Genomic DNA, 11,782 nt, shown 5'->3' with positions numbered 1-11,782 from the left:
GGTCACGACCCCTTTCGCGGTCAAATGACCCTTTCACAGGGGTTGCCTAAGACCATCCTGCATATCAGATATTTACATTACGATTCATAACAGTAGCAACATTACAGTTATGAAGTAGCAACAAAAATAATATTATGGTTGGGTCACAACATGAGGAACTGTATTTAAAGGGCCAGAAGGTTGAGAACCACTGCTTAGAGAAATGGCTGACTCCAGAACCTGCCTGGAATATCTTCTTGTGCTAGAAGGCAAGGAAGCTATCAGCAATACTGCTGTCATATCAAAAGGCCTCAGGAGTCAACTTGAAAAGAGCTCCCACTGGCCTAATATAGGACAATTTGGGTACCAAAGGAAAAAAATCACAGTGATTTATTGAGACATATTAAGTACATAAAAATTCATAAATTCATAATGAGCTCATAAAAACACATTAGTCACCATTGGAGCTTACTAGGAAATCAAATCATTCTGAAAATTGATAAGTAAAAGACAAGAATTAAGCACTTGTCCTACCTTTCCTATAAGAACTATATTTCAGGATAATCACATAATTGATTAGGGAAATTTCTTTTTTATAGAATTCTAGTTTATAAATGCAGAAGAAATGACAGCATTGGAAAAAATCACCACTCTCTTGCCTTAAATGAAATAATGGGTCTAGGCAATGATCATCAGTAGATGCTAAAATCATTAGGTTAAAGGTTGATGAGATACTTTAAAATGCAAGAATCAGGATGACACCACCTGAACCCCACCGATCGATCTTAATATTATAAAAAGTGAGACACTGAGACATTATAGGCAGCCTGATGTGCTGCAATGGGATAAACACCACCAATGAGAAATTCTTAACTTAAAAAGTGAACCTAAATCTTGTCAAATCTCTAGGAGGAAAATGATAGTACGAAAACAGAGTTTTACTTGTATTTGATTAAGGAGTGAAAGAACAAAACAAATTTCACAGCTGGGGCCACTTGTCTGTTCCCAACCTCCCTCCCCTAGACTCAGTCTGCCCCAAGCTCTGGAACAAATCCTGTTTTATGCATCAAGGAGAAATTAAGGAGCCTGAGTCTCATAACTCAGATGACTGCATGCCGTCAACCTGGCTGCTGATGCTATTATAACATTGTGCCTTATACTCCAGATGCAATTAATGTTGCCCGCTTAGTCCTTTACCTAAGTCTCTATCTGGTTGATTTGCATGCAACCTCAGTTGCTCTGAAATAGGGACTCTGCTTTGCCCTTACCAGTATTCTGGAAGACTAGAGTCTTGACTTTGAATCACAAACACAACTACTGGGCCCCCACTCCCTATTTCTCACCACCTATTTGAACCCTTCTGTCTTGCCTGCTGTCGGGCTGCCTGTTTTTAAGTTTTTGCTATTTTGTTAGGTGATTCTCAACCTAGAAATCTTCTGTTAAGTTAATCCATACTGTTAAAACTTGGATTAAATATCAGACCATGTATTGGTATTTCGTAACATCTTGAGGCAAGTTGATGACATTATTCATGTTTTGAAATGGAACACAAGTAACATGTGAAACACTTTTTTCTGCCCCAGATCATATTTGGAGCAGCACCACCACAAGGATCCTCAACCTATACTCCTTTGATGAGGAACAGTAGATTCCACCCAGAAGTTTCCCAATTCTCTCCAAGCCTTGTGTCCTTCTCTTCATTTTCTCTGTCACTGTTATGCCTTTCCAGCCACCACTTCCTTCTCCAGTCCATTCTACCTATGTTGTGACAGAAATGTTTTTTCCTCTACCTTCCTTTAAAATCCTTATAACCATGTCAGTCTCCCAGCAGCTGCTTAGTGCTTTGTCTCCCTGGCTATGCCCTTCTTCTTCTATTTTTCTATGCTTTTAATTGTAAAGTAAAACAGATAAGGAAAACCACACAGATGTAACAGATGCATGGCTTAATGAATTCATATAAAACAAAACCTTTTAACCATTACCACATGAAGAAATAGATTTTTGTCAGTTTCCCCAGAAGCCCTTTCCATGTATACTGCCCACATCACAAGCCCTTCCCTTCACCCACACATAACTATTGTCTAGATTTTTATAGTAAACATTTCCTTGTCTTAAAAAGACAGTTTTATCACCTAAATGTGAATCCCTAGACACTATATTTTAGTCTTGCCCATTTGAAAAACCAGATGTCTTTTAATCTTTTACTCTAATATCCTCTTTTCTTCTCTTTTCCTTATAATTTTTTTTATTGTTTTATTGCTTAAAGTATTACAAAGGGTATTACATATGTGTCCTTTTTTTTTCTTTTTTCTTCCCCGCCCTTGGCAATCCCCTGGCCTCCCCTGGCCTCCCCTACCCGCCAGTGACTTATGTCCATTGGCTATGCTTATATGCATGCATACAAGTCCTTCGGTTGATCTCCTGTTGAAACACCCAAGCTATTTAACTATGGAGTTCCCCAGGCCGGATTTTGCTGATAGGTATGGCAATTAATTGGTATGTTAATGAACTTGCTTTGCCTTCCTCACTACACTTCCAGTCTGCTAGGGCAGGCTTGCAGCTACAGGAGCTCTGTGGGAACTTTCCTCACTCCACTCTCCAGCATGACTGATTGAAAGAAGCCAGTTCCCCTGCTCCCAGCTGTTCCCAGCTAGGGCTCTACCCCGGTGTTTGGGTGTCTAGCTAATGTCTGGAGCTCATCCACTTGCCTCCAGTGTCCACCTCATTCTCTCCCTCCGTCTTGATAACATGTGCATTTTAACACCTGAGACCTGGAAAAGTAGAAACTGAAGCATCCAGAATGTCATTTCACCTGGGGGTTCAGGGAACCTCACTCCCTCTCACTGATGGCTAATTTCTAGGGGTGTACTTAGGGGATTAAGTAACATACAAAGCCCCAGTTGAGTTCCTAAGTATGGAGCATGTGGTTAGGATCCTAGGTGCTTGGTAACCTTTAAAGATATTTTGTATGTTTAAATATACTTTATAAAACTTAAAAGAAAAAAGGGTTAAAACCATAAATGTAACAACATTTCAGTCACACTCTGGGTGAAACTGGAGTTTTTTAGTCCCACCTTGAACCCTAATCAAATATAGCACTGTTTCGATGAGAAACCAATTCCAAACATGCCACTTACAAAATGTGTTAATACATTCTTTTTATAAATTTGAGGGTTGCCGCACTAGCTGGTTTGGCTCAGTGGATAGAGTGTCGGCCTGAGGACTGAAGGGTCCTGGGTTCGATTCCGGTCAAGGGCACATGCCCGGGTTGCAGAATGATTCTCTCTCATCATTGATGTTTCTCTCTCTCCCTCTCCCTTCCTCTCTAAAATCAATAAAAAATAAATAAATAAATTTGAGGGTTGCCCATGAGGTCAATTATAACATTTTAGATTCTGGTTTATGTAAGCAGTAACCTGAAATTATCTCCTCAAATATCCTAAAAAAACCATTTCCTTGTCTATGTTATCCAAATAACAGAAAATAATGACTCTCTTTCTGTTATGTAAAAGGAAGGCGAAGAGGATTATTGCTTCAGGAAGCTAATGTCAAAAATCTGACCACCATAGGGAAAGTCACAATACTCACCAATCCCTAAAAGCTCTAGAAGCCAACACTGTTCTTATAGACACTACGCATCTCTCCAGGGGAAACAACCACTCCTCCCAAACCTTCTAAATTCCCAAGCAATATATGGAATTATTTAGGAGTTAAATATGAATCAGTGGCAGCTGGGAAATTTTTAGATTTTGAAATGTGATAGTCTCAGTTTCCTTGCATCTGATTAATAGTCTCCGTTCCACTTTAAAACCATCACATCAAAGATAGAGGCAAAATGTAATAAAAAAAAAGATTGATTTCATTCTGGAGCCCCATGGTAATGATTCTTTAGTTTCTTAGACTCATTACAAATTAAATTGGGTCCAAGAACACCAATTCATTTTTAAGACCTTTCAAGTAAGCCAAATATGGATAGTCAGCCAAGACTCATTCATATTCAGATTTCTAAGACACCGATTTGATAATATATGTTCCTTACAATTCAGGGGTTTACTGAGGTTTGAGCCTCAGGTAACAGAGCTGCAATTTAAAGTACCACGGCCTTTGAATGCTATAGCAACATCATCCACTATCTTATTTAAATAAGACCCAGGAGATATTCTGGAGGTTCCTATATTACTAAATTTTCACTTCAAGTTCTAGCTCTTTTTAATATTCTTGCAATGTGAGAAGGGAGCAAAAGACTTTAGCCAATCTAGTAAGATTCAAAATTTACTATGGGAATACTAGACAGTTCAAGAGAGAATATTAGGATGGAAATATACATGTTATGCTCTCCCTATCTTATAGTGTGCTATTATAACAAATAATATAAAAGTATAGATACCTAAAAGGCTATTTGGCATGTGTATTTAATACTCTCATCCATAAATTAGACGAAAAACATTTTGTAACTTAAATGAATTACCTACTTTGTGATCAACAGAAGTGATATGATGTTCATATCAAAATATATAAGAAGGCTTCAAAGCTAGGATTTTAGAACCTAATAATTATATTAAAGAGCTAACAAAAACATATTTTTCAAATAAAAATTTACATAATCTTGCATATGATTAAAAATACATATTTATTTTAAGCCATATGGAATATTTATTAAAAATTTACCCTAAAATAGGCAATAAAGGAAGTCTCAGAACACACCAAAGAATCAAAATCCTACTGACCTCATTAGAAATAACAAAAATAAGTTTAAAACAGATATTGTAAATGAGAAACATTTCTAAATTACTCATTGGCCAAAAAGAAGAAATCGATGGAACTAGAGAGCATTATGCTAAGTGAAATAAGCCAGTCAGAGAAAGATAAATGTCACATGATCTCACTCATTTATGGAATATAATGAGCAACATAAACTGATGAACAAAAACAGATCCAGAGACAGAGAAGCATCGATCAGACCGTCAAACCTCAGAGGGAAAGTAGGGGAGGGTGGGGTTAAGGGGGAGAGATCAACCAAAGGACTTGTATGCATGCATATAAGCCTAACCAATGGACACAGTCATCAGGGGGGTGAGGGCATGAGTGGGGTTGTGGGGGGAAATGGGGGGATAAGGACACATATGTAATATCTTAATCAATAAAGAATTTTTTTTAAAAAAAGAAGAAATCATAATGGAAATTACTCAGTGTACAAAATTTTGAAAACACTATGCATCATAAACCAGAGGATATAGCTACAGCAGTAGTTATAAGTAAATTTATTCCTCAGATAGTTATCTGAGAAAAAAAGATTTTTAAAATTAGTAAACATGTATAACTCAAAAAGTTAGAAAAATAAGGAATAAAGATTGCAGAAGTTAATTTTTTTTAAAAAAAATATACTACAGATGAAAAATAAAACCAAAAACTTATTCTCTGGAAAGACTAATGAACTTTAAGAAAAGACTTGGCAAAAACTTTAGGCTCCTCAAACACAAAGCTGATTTTATCCTCAGAACATTTTATGATATCTATAAAGCCTGTGAAATGTACTATAAAGCACACTATATAAAGATTAGAGTTTCAGATCCACTCAGGAGAGGATTACAAGAGTAGCTATGATGAATTCATTCAAAAAATTGAAGAAAGGATGGAGAAATAAATGAAACTATGAAGAGTCTCATCAGCGTTGAAACACACATATACATATACTCCTTTAAATAATAATTCTAAAATTAAAAAATATATCTGAAACTAAAAGATGTAAGGGTAGGGGGAAATATTCAGTATATTTAAATGATATGGTTGGATTATCTGTATATAAGGAACTAATAAGAGATACTAGTGCCTGACCGGTTTGGCTCAGCGGATAGAGCGTCGGCCTGCGGACTCAAGGGTCCCAGGTTCGATTCTGGTCAGGGGCATGTGCCTTGGTTGCAGGCACATCCCCAGTGGGGAGCGTGCAGGAGGCAGCTGATTGATGTTCCTCTCTCATTGATGTTTCTAACTCTCTGTCCCTCTCCCTTCCTCTCTGTAGAAAATCAATAAAATACATATTTTTTTTAAAAAAAGAGATACTAGCAATGTTATTGTATAAAGGATTAATATAAAAATCTATTGCATTCCTATACACAAGCAGCAAAGAGAATATATGAATTAAAAAGGAGATAAAACTTTTAAGATAGCAACAAAATTATAAAATACCCGTGATGGTTAATTTTATAAGTCAACCTGGCTGGGCTAAGAGATGACCAGCTAGTTGGAAAAACGTTATTTCTGGGTATCTTGAAAGTATTTTTGGTAGATTAGCATTTGATTTGGTAGACTGAGTAAAGAGACCTGCCTTCACCAATATGGATGAGCATCATCCAATTGATTGAATGTCCAAAAGGAAAAAAGGGCAGAAGGGCAAATTCTTCCTCTTAAGCTGGAAGGTCCATATTTTTCCTACCCTTAGATATTGGATGGAGCTCTTGGTTCTTGGGTCTTTGGACTCTGGGACTTACACCAGTGGCCACCCAGTTCTAAAGCCTTTGGCCTTGGACTAGGATTTACACTATCAGCTCCCCTGGTTCTCAGGCCTTTGGACTCAGACTGAATTATACCACTAGCTTTCCTGGCTCTCCAGTTTGCAGACTGCAGACTGTGGAACTTTTTGGCTTCCATTATCATAAAAGCCAATTCTTACAATAAATCTCCACTTATATCTATATCTATATCTACATCTATATCTATATGTGTCCTATTCTGTTTCTCTAGAGAACCCCGACTAATACAGTATCTGGGAATAAATCAAACAATATTTGTACAAGACCTTAAGAGAGACAGTAATAAAACTTTACTGAAAAGCAAATGAAGTTTAAAAAGACAGTACTATATCATGTCCATGAAAGGGAAAGCTCAATGTCATAAAGATATCAATTCTCCCAACTTAATCCTTAAAGTCAATGCAATTCTAACAAAAATCCCATAAAAATTGTTCTGGGATTTTATAAATTGATTCTAAAATTCATATAGAGGATCAAAGAGCCAAGAAGAGTTGAGAACATCTATGAAGAAAAGCAAAACAGGAGGAACTTACTTTACAGTTTATACTATAGAACTCGAGTAGTCAGGACAATGTGGTAATGGTGCAGGGACAGACAAATACATATAGCCCAATGTAACCAAAGAGAAAACCATAAAACAAAGCCATAAAAAGTTGATATACAACAGGAGTAACATTACATATCACTGGAGAAAAGATGGACCATTCAGTAAATGGGGTCAGTTTTCTTTGAAAAAAAAAAAAATCAATTCATGCATTCTGCCACACACAAAAATAAAATCCATATAGATTTAAAAAACCTAAATTTGAAAATTAAACCTAAAAATTTTATAAGAAAAGAGATAAGACTGTCTTTATGACATCAGGGTAGGGATTTCTTTAACAGGACTCAAAACGTACAAAAACATAGAAAAAGAATAAGTCTGACTCATTGAAATCTAAAATGTATGCATTCTATAAAAAATAAAAATTACAGAATGGGGAAAATATTTGCAACTCATAACAAAGGATTTATATAAAATATATATCAGAATTACAAATCAGTAGAAATACAATAGGAAAACAGGCAAATAATAATAGCTAGTATGTATTGTGTACTTTATATCATGCACTATTTTAATTGCTATACACATATAACTTCGTTTAATCCTTAAAAACATGAGTAGGTTTTTCACAGAAAAGGAAACCTAAATGGTTGATAAATTTATGAAAATATACTCAACCTTACCAATAACTATTAAAATAATAAGATTAAGATAACAATAAAATTAAAGTAACAAGATATTTCCTAGCCTTTAGATTGACAACATTATAAAATTTGATGATACCAATTGTTGATGAAGATATAAAACAATATTAACTCATGCCACTGGTACATTACTACAATTACTTTTTTATTTAAATTCTTTATTATTGAAAGTATTACATATGTCTTTTTCCCCCACTGACATTAGTACAATTAGTTTGGAGAGCAATTTGTCAATATCTGATAGAGCTAAAGATGCACAATTCCACTTCTGTATATTCCCTAGAGAAACTTTTGTATGATGCACAAGAATCATCACTGCAGGAATAGCAAAGAAAAAAAAAAGCCTAAATGTCATCAACAGGAGAAAAGATAAATTATGACATAGTCATACAATGGAGTTTCATTTTACATTGCTAAAATGAATGAATACAGCTCTGTGTATCTGCATAGATGAATTCGATAATTGAGTTATAATAAAAAAAGCAAGTTGCAAAATGTTAAATACAGGAAGGTACCATTAGTAAGGCTTAAAACCTGTAAACAAATATTGTTTATGGATACAGTCATCAGTGTTAAAAGTACTAAAAAATACGTAAGAATGAAAAACATCTTATTCAGGATCCTGGACTGCTGATGCACAACTCCACGGAACATAATTCACACTGTATTCCAAAAAATTGTATTCCTGGGAGAGGCATTCACAGACTGGAAGAGAGAAAGAAGTGTCCAAAGGGCTTCAATTTTATTTATAACTTTTATTTCTAAAAATTTAACTAAATAAAAAGAAATGTAGAAAACAAGGCAAAACATTCAGATTTGATAGAACTGGGTGGTGAGCACATAGGTGTTCATCATGTTTTTCTCTATGCTTTTCTGCATTCTTGCAATATATCATAACAAAATATAAATGGGTATTGGGGGAGGCACTTGTCCAGCAGCACAATAGCTTAAAACCGAGCCAGATTGTGAAAGAGACAGAAAGAGCAACAGTGAGTTGGGGAGTACTCATCATTGATTGAATTAATTAAAAGATATTTTCCTCTTGATTTTCTTCCAGGAACTTAGTTAATTTCATTCTTCCTATGCATACTACACTCCTACAGATCCATCCTTACTCCCCAGAGCAACCCGGATGTTTCCAGCCTGGGTGTTCCCAAGACCTTCCTCCTTCTGGCCTGGTCCTTCCTTTCAATAGTTAGAAAAACAGTGTTTTGAGTCCTCATTCCAAGTACTTCTAGAAATCTCTTGGTCTTTCCCACAGCTAATATTTATTGTGCACTTAATTATGTGTCTGGCATTGTTCCAAACATCTAACAACCACTATCTTACTTAACCCTCACACACAGCAACCATCTGAGATAGTCCCATTTTTGTCCCCCACTTCTAAGAAGAGGAAATTGAGGCCTGGAAGGTTAATTGACTTGCTCAAGGCCACATTGCTAATAAGTAGTGGTCCCACCTGTCCAACTGTGTTCCCTGTTTCCTGCCATGTTTTACTTGTTTCTCTTCCCTTCCCCTCTCCCCTCTCTTATTATTGTCACCTTCATTCCTCCTTACTTCATCTCCACCTAACCCCCATTCTTCAAAGTCAACCTTTAGTATAATGAGAAATTTAATTATTTGTTTTATTCTCCCCTTTCAAACAATGCCCAGGGCTGGGGTGAGGGATGTGTGGTTCATCATTCAAACTCAAATAAGTCATTAAGACATTTTCCTAAACAAAAAGGCATCTCCTTGGACATGAATAATGCCCAGTTCTTGATGCAGAAATGTCTGTGGTTGGCTCTTGTTATAAATAGAAAGGTTTTCTTTTTCTTCTCACCACACTGGTGCCTCTGAGATTTATTACCCTCTTTATTTTATATGATTTGCATCACTTGATTTTATGTACCTGATTTGAAAGTCTGAAATTAAACAACAGTTTTCTCAAAATAAAGCAGACTCCATAAAACCACTGAACCATCTACCTAATTAGTGGTACAGGTTGAATTGTGTGCTGCCTCCTCAAATTCATGTGAAAGCCCTAAACCCCAGTACCTCAGGATGTGACCTTATTTGGACATAAAGTCATTAAAGAGGTAATCAAGTTAAAATGAGGTCATTAGGATGGGCCTTAATCCAATCTGACTGGTGTCCTTATAAGAAAAGGAAATTTGGATACAGACATAGAGGGAAGACAATGTGAAGATACAGGGAGAAAAAGACCATGTGAAAGCCAAAGAGAAGCCCAATACAAATCCTTCTCTCATCACCTTAAGAAGAAAACAGCCCTGCCAAACTCTTGATCTCAGACTCCTGGCCTCCAAAACTATAAGACAATAAATTTCTGTTTCTTAAGCCATCTATTTTGTGGCACTTGGTTTTGACAGCCCTAGCAAACTAATACAACTACATAGCACAAATTCTTCAGCTTGGAATTCAGAGGCCTCCAAAATGTGGTCTCAACTGCTTTCTTCAGTCTTCTCTGCCCCAATAGCTCTTCCACCACATGAAGCTCCAAGCAAACTATTCCACTTACTATTCCTGAACTTAGCTCCACGCCCTATCACTTGCATGTGCTTGTTCAGGCTCTGACCTCCTACGTATCCTTTAGGGTCAACCTCAATTGCCACCTGTGTCATAAAGACTGTCCTGAATCACCCACCTAGAAACTCTCTGAGGTCAACCACACAGATCTGGGTTTGAATCTAGACACTGCTTACTAGCTGTGTAGCCTTGGACAAGATGCTCAACTCAGAGTTATCCATGGGCATGAGAAAACTTCCTTACTTCATAAGGTAAGCACTGTGAGGACTGAGTGAGATGATGCATAAAAGGCATTTAGCACAGATCCCGGCAGAGAAAGCATTCTGAAAATGCAAGCTTTTGTTATTATTTTTTTATTATCTAAACCTCAGTGACATTTTATATAAAGCTGTCTTATGCCACTTACTACATTCTGTCTTGTCTTGTTACTGGGATTAATCCGTTAAATCACTATTGATTTAAAAACAATCATTCACTATCTCCTGCAGAATCAAAAGAGAGCTATCAATCTGTCAGTCTTGCTGTACCGGACAGGTAAGGTTTCCACCCAAGAGGAAAATTCAGCCCCAGGCTCCACACCTGGTGATGCCCTTCTATCAGTTCCTTTGAGTGTCAACTCTGCCACCCTTCTCCCTATTCTCCTACCCAAAGGGACCCACAAGCTTTGGTTTCTTGGAGTCTATCCAGCAGGTTTTCATAAGCAGAGTTACTTCTAACTATCTTTGTATTATAGTCCTTTGCCAATTTAGAACTCTAAACAAATCAAACTCTAAATAGTATCAAACAAATCTGGGCTTTATTCCCCATGTCACTGTTGTAAACTGTGTGACTGACCTTAGAGGCACATTATTTGACCGCTCTAAGACTCACATGACTTATCTGTAAAATCCTATAAAATAAAACCCTAATATGCAAATAGACCAAATGGCAGAATGACCGGTTGCTATGACACGCACTGACCACCAGGAGGCAGACACTCAATGAAGGAGCTACCCCCTGGTGCTCAGTGCGCTCCTACAAGGGGAGCGCTGCTCAGCCAGAAGCCGGGCTCATGGTTGGCAAGTGCAGTGGTGGTGGCAGGAGTCTCTCCCACCTCTGCGGCAGCGCTAAGGATGTCTGACCGACAGCTTATGTAAGCTGTCGGTCAGACATCCTCTGAGGGCTCCCAGACTGTGAGAGGATGCAGGTCAGGCTAAGGGACCCTTCCTCCCCTACCAAGTGAACGAATTTCGTGCACTGGACCTCTAGTTTCTTATAGTTCTTAGTACATTATAAACTCCTTGAGGACAGAAAACTGTTTTCACATAGTAGACTCCATAAAAGTTTGCAAATAGACTGAACAGCGGAACAACCGGAACCAAACAACCAGTCACTATGACATGTGCTGACTACCAAGGGGGGGGGTGTGGAACATGGTGGGCGTGGCCATGGTGGGATGGTGGAGCAGGTGAGCAGGGGCACCAGAACAAGGAGGGACACCAGTCGCTGTCATCAGGATG

General features: G+C 37.4%; 1 long non-coding RNA gene across 1 annotated transcript in view; it reads right to left on the bottom strand.

The window, feature by feature from the left end:
* LOC107182494 overlaps positions 1-11,782 on the bottom strand; it is a 78,424-nt gene that overhangs the window by 36,076 nt on the left and 30,566 nt on the right. The gene's annotated exons all lie outside the window — the stretch shown is intronic.

Source organism: Myotis davidii, unplaced genomic scaffold (assembly GCF_000327345.1).
Source record: "Myotis davidii unplaced genomic scaffold, ASM32734v1 scaffold177, whole genome shotgun sequence".
NCBI lineage: Eukaryota > Metazoa > Chordata > Mammalia > Chiroptera > Vespertilionidae > Myotis > Myotis davidii.
The sequence above is the reverse complement of the archived record's forward strand: the minus strand, read 5'-3'. Positions and strand labels throughout refer to the sequence as shown.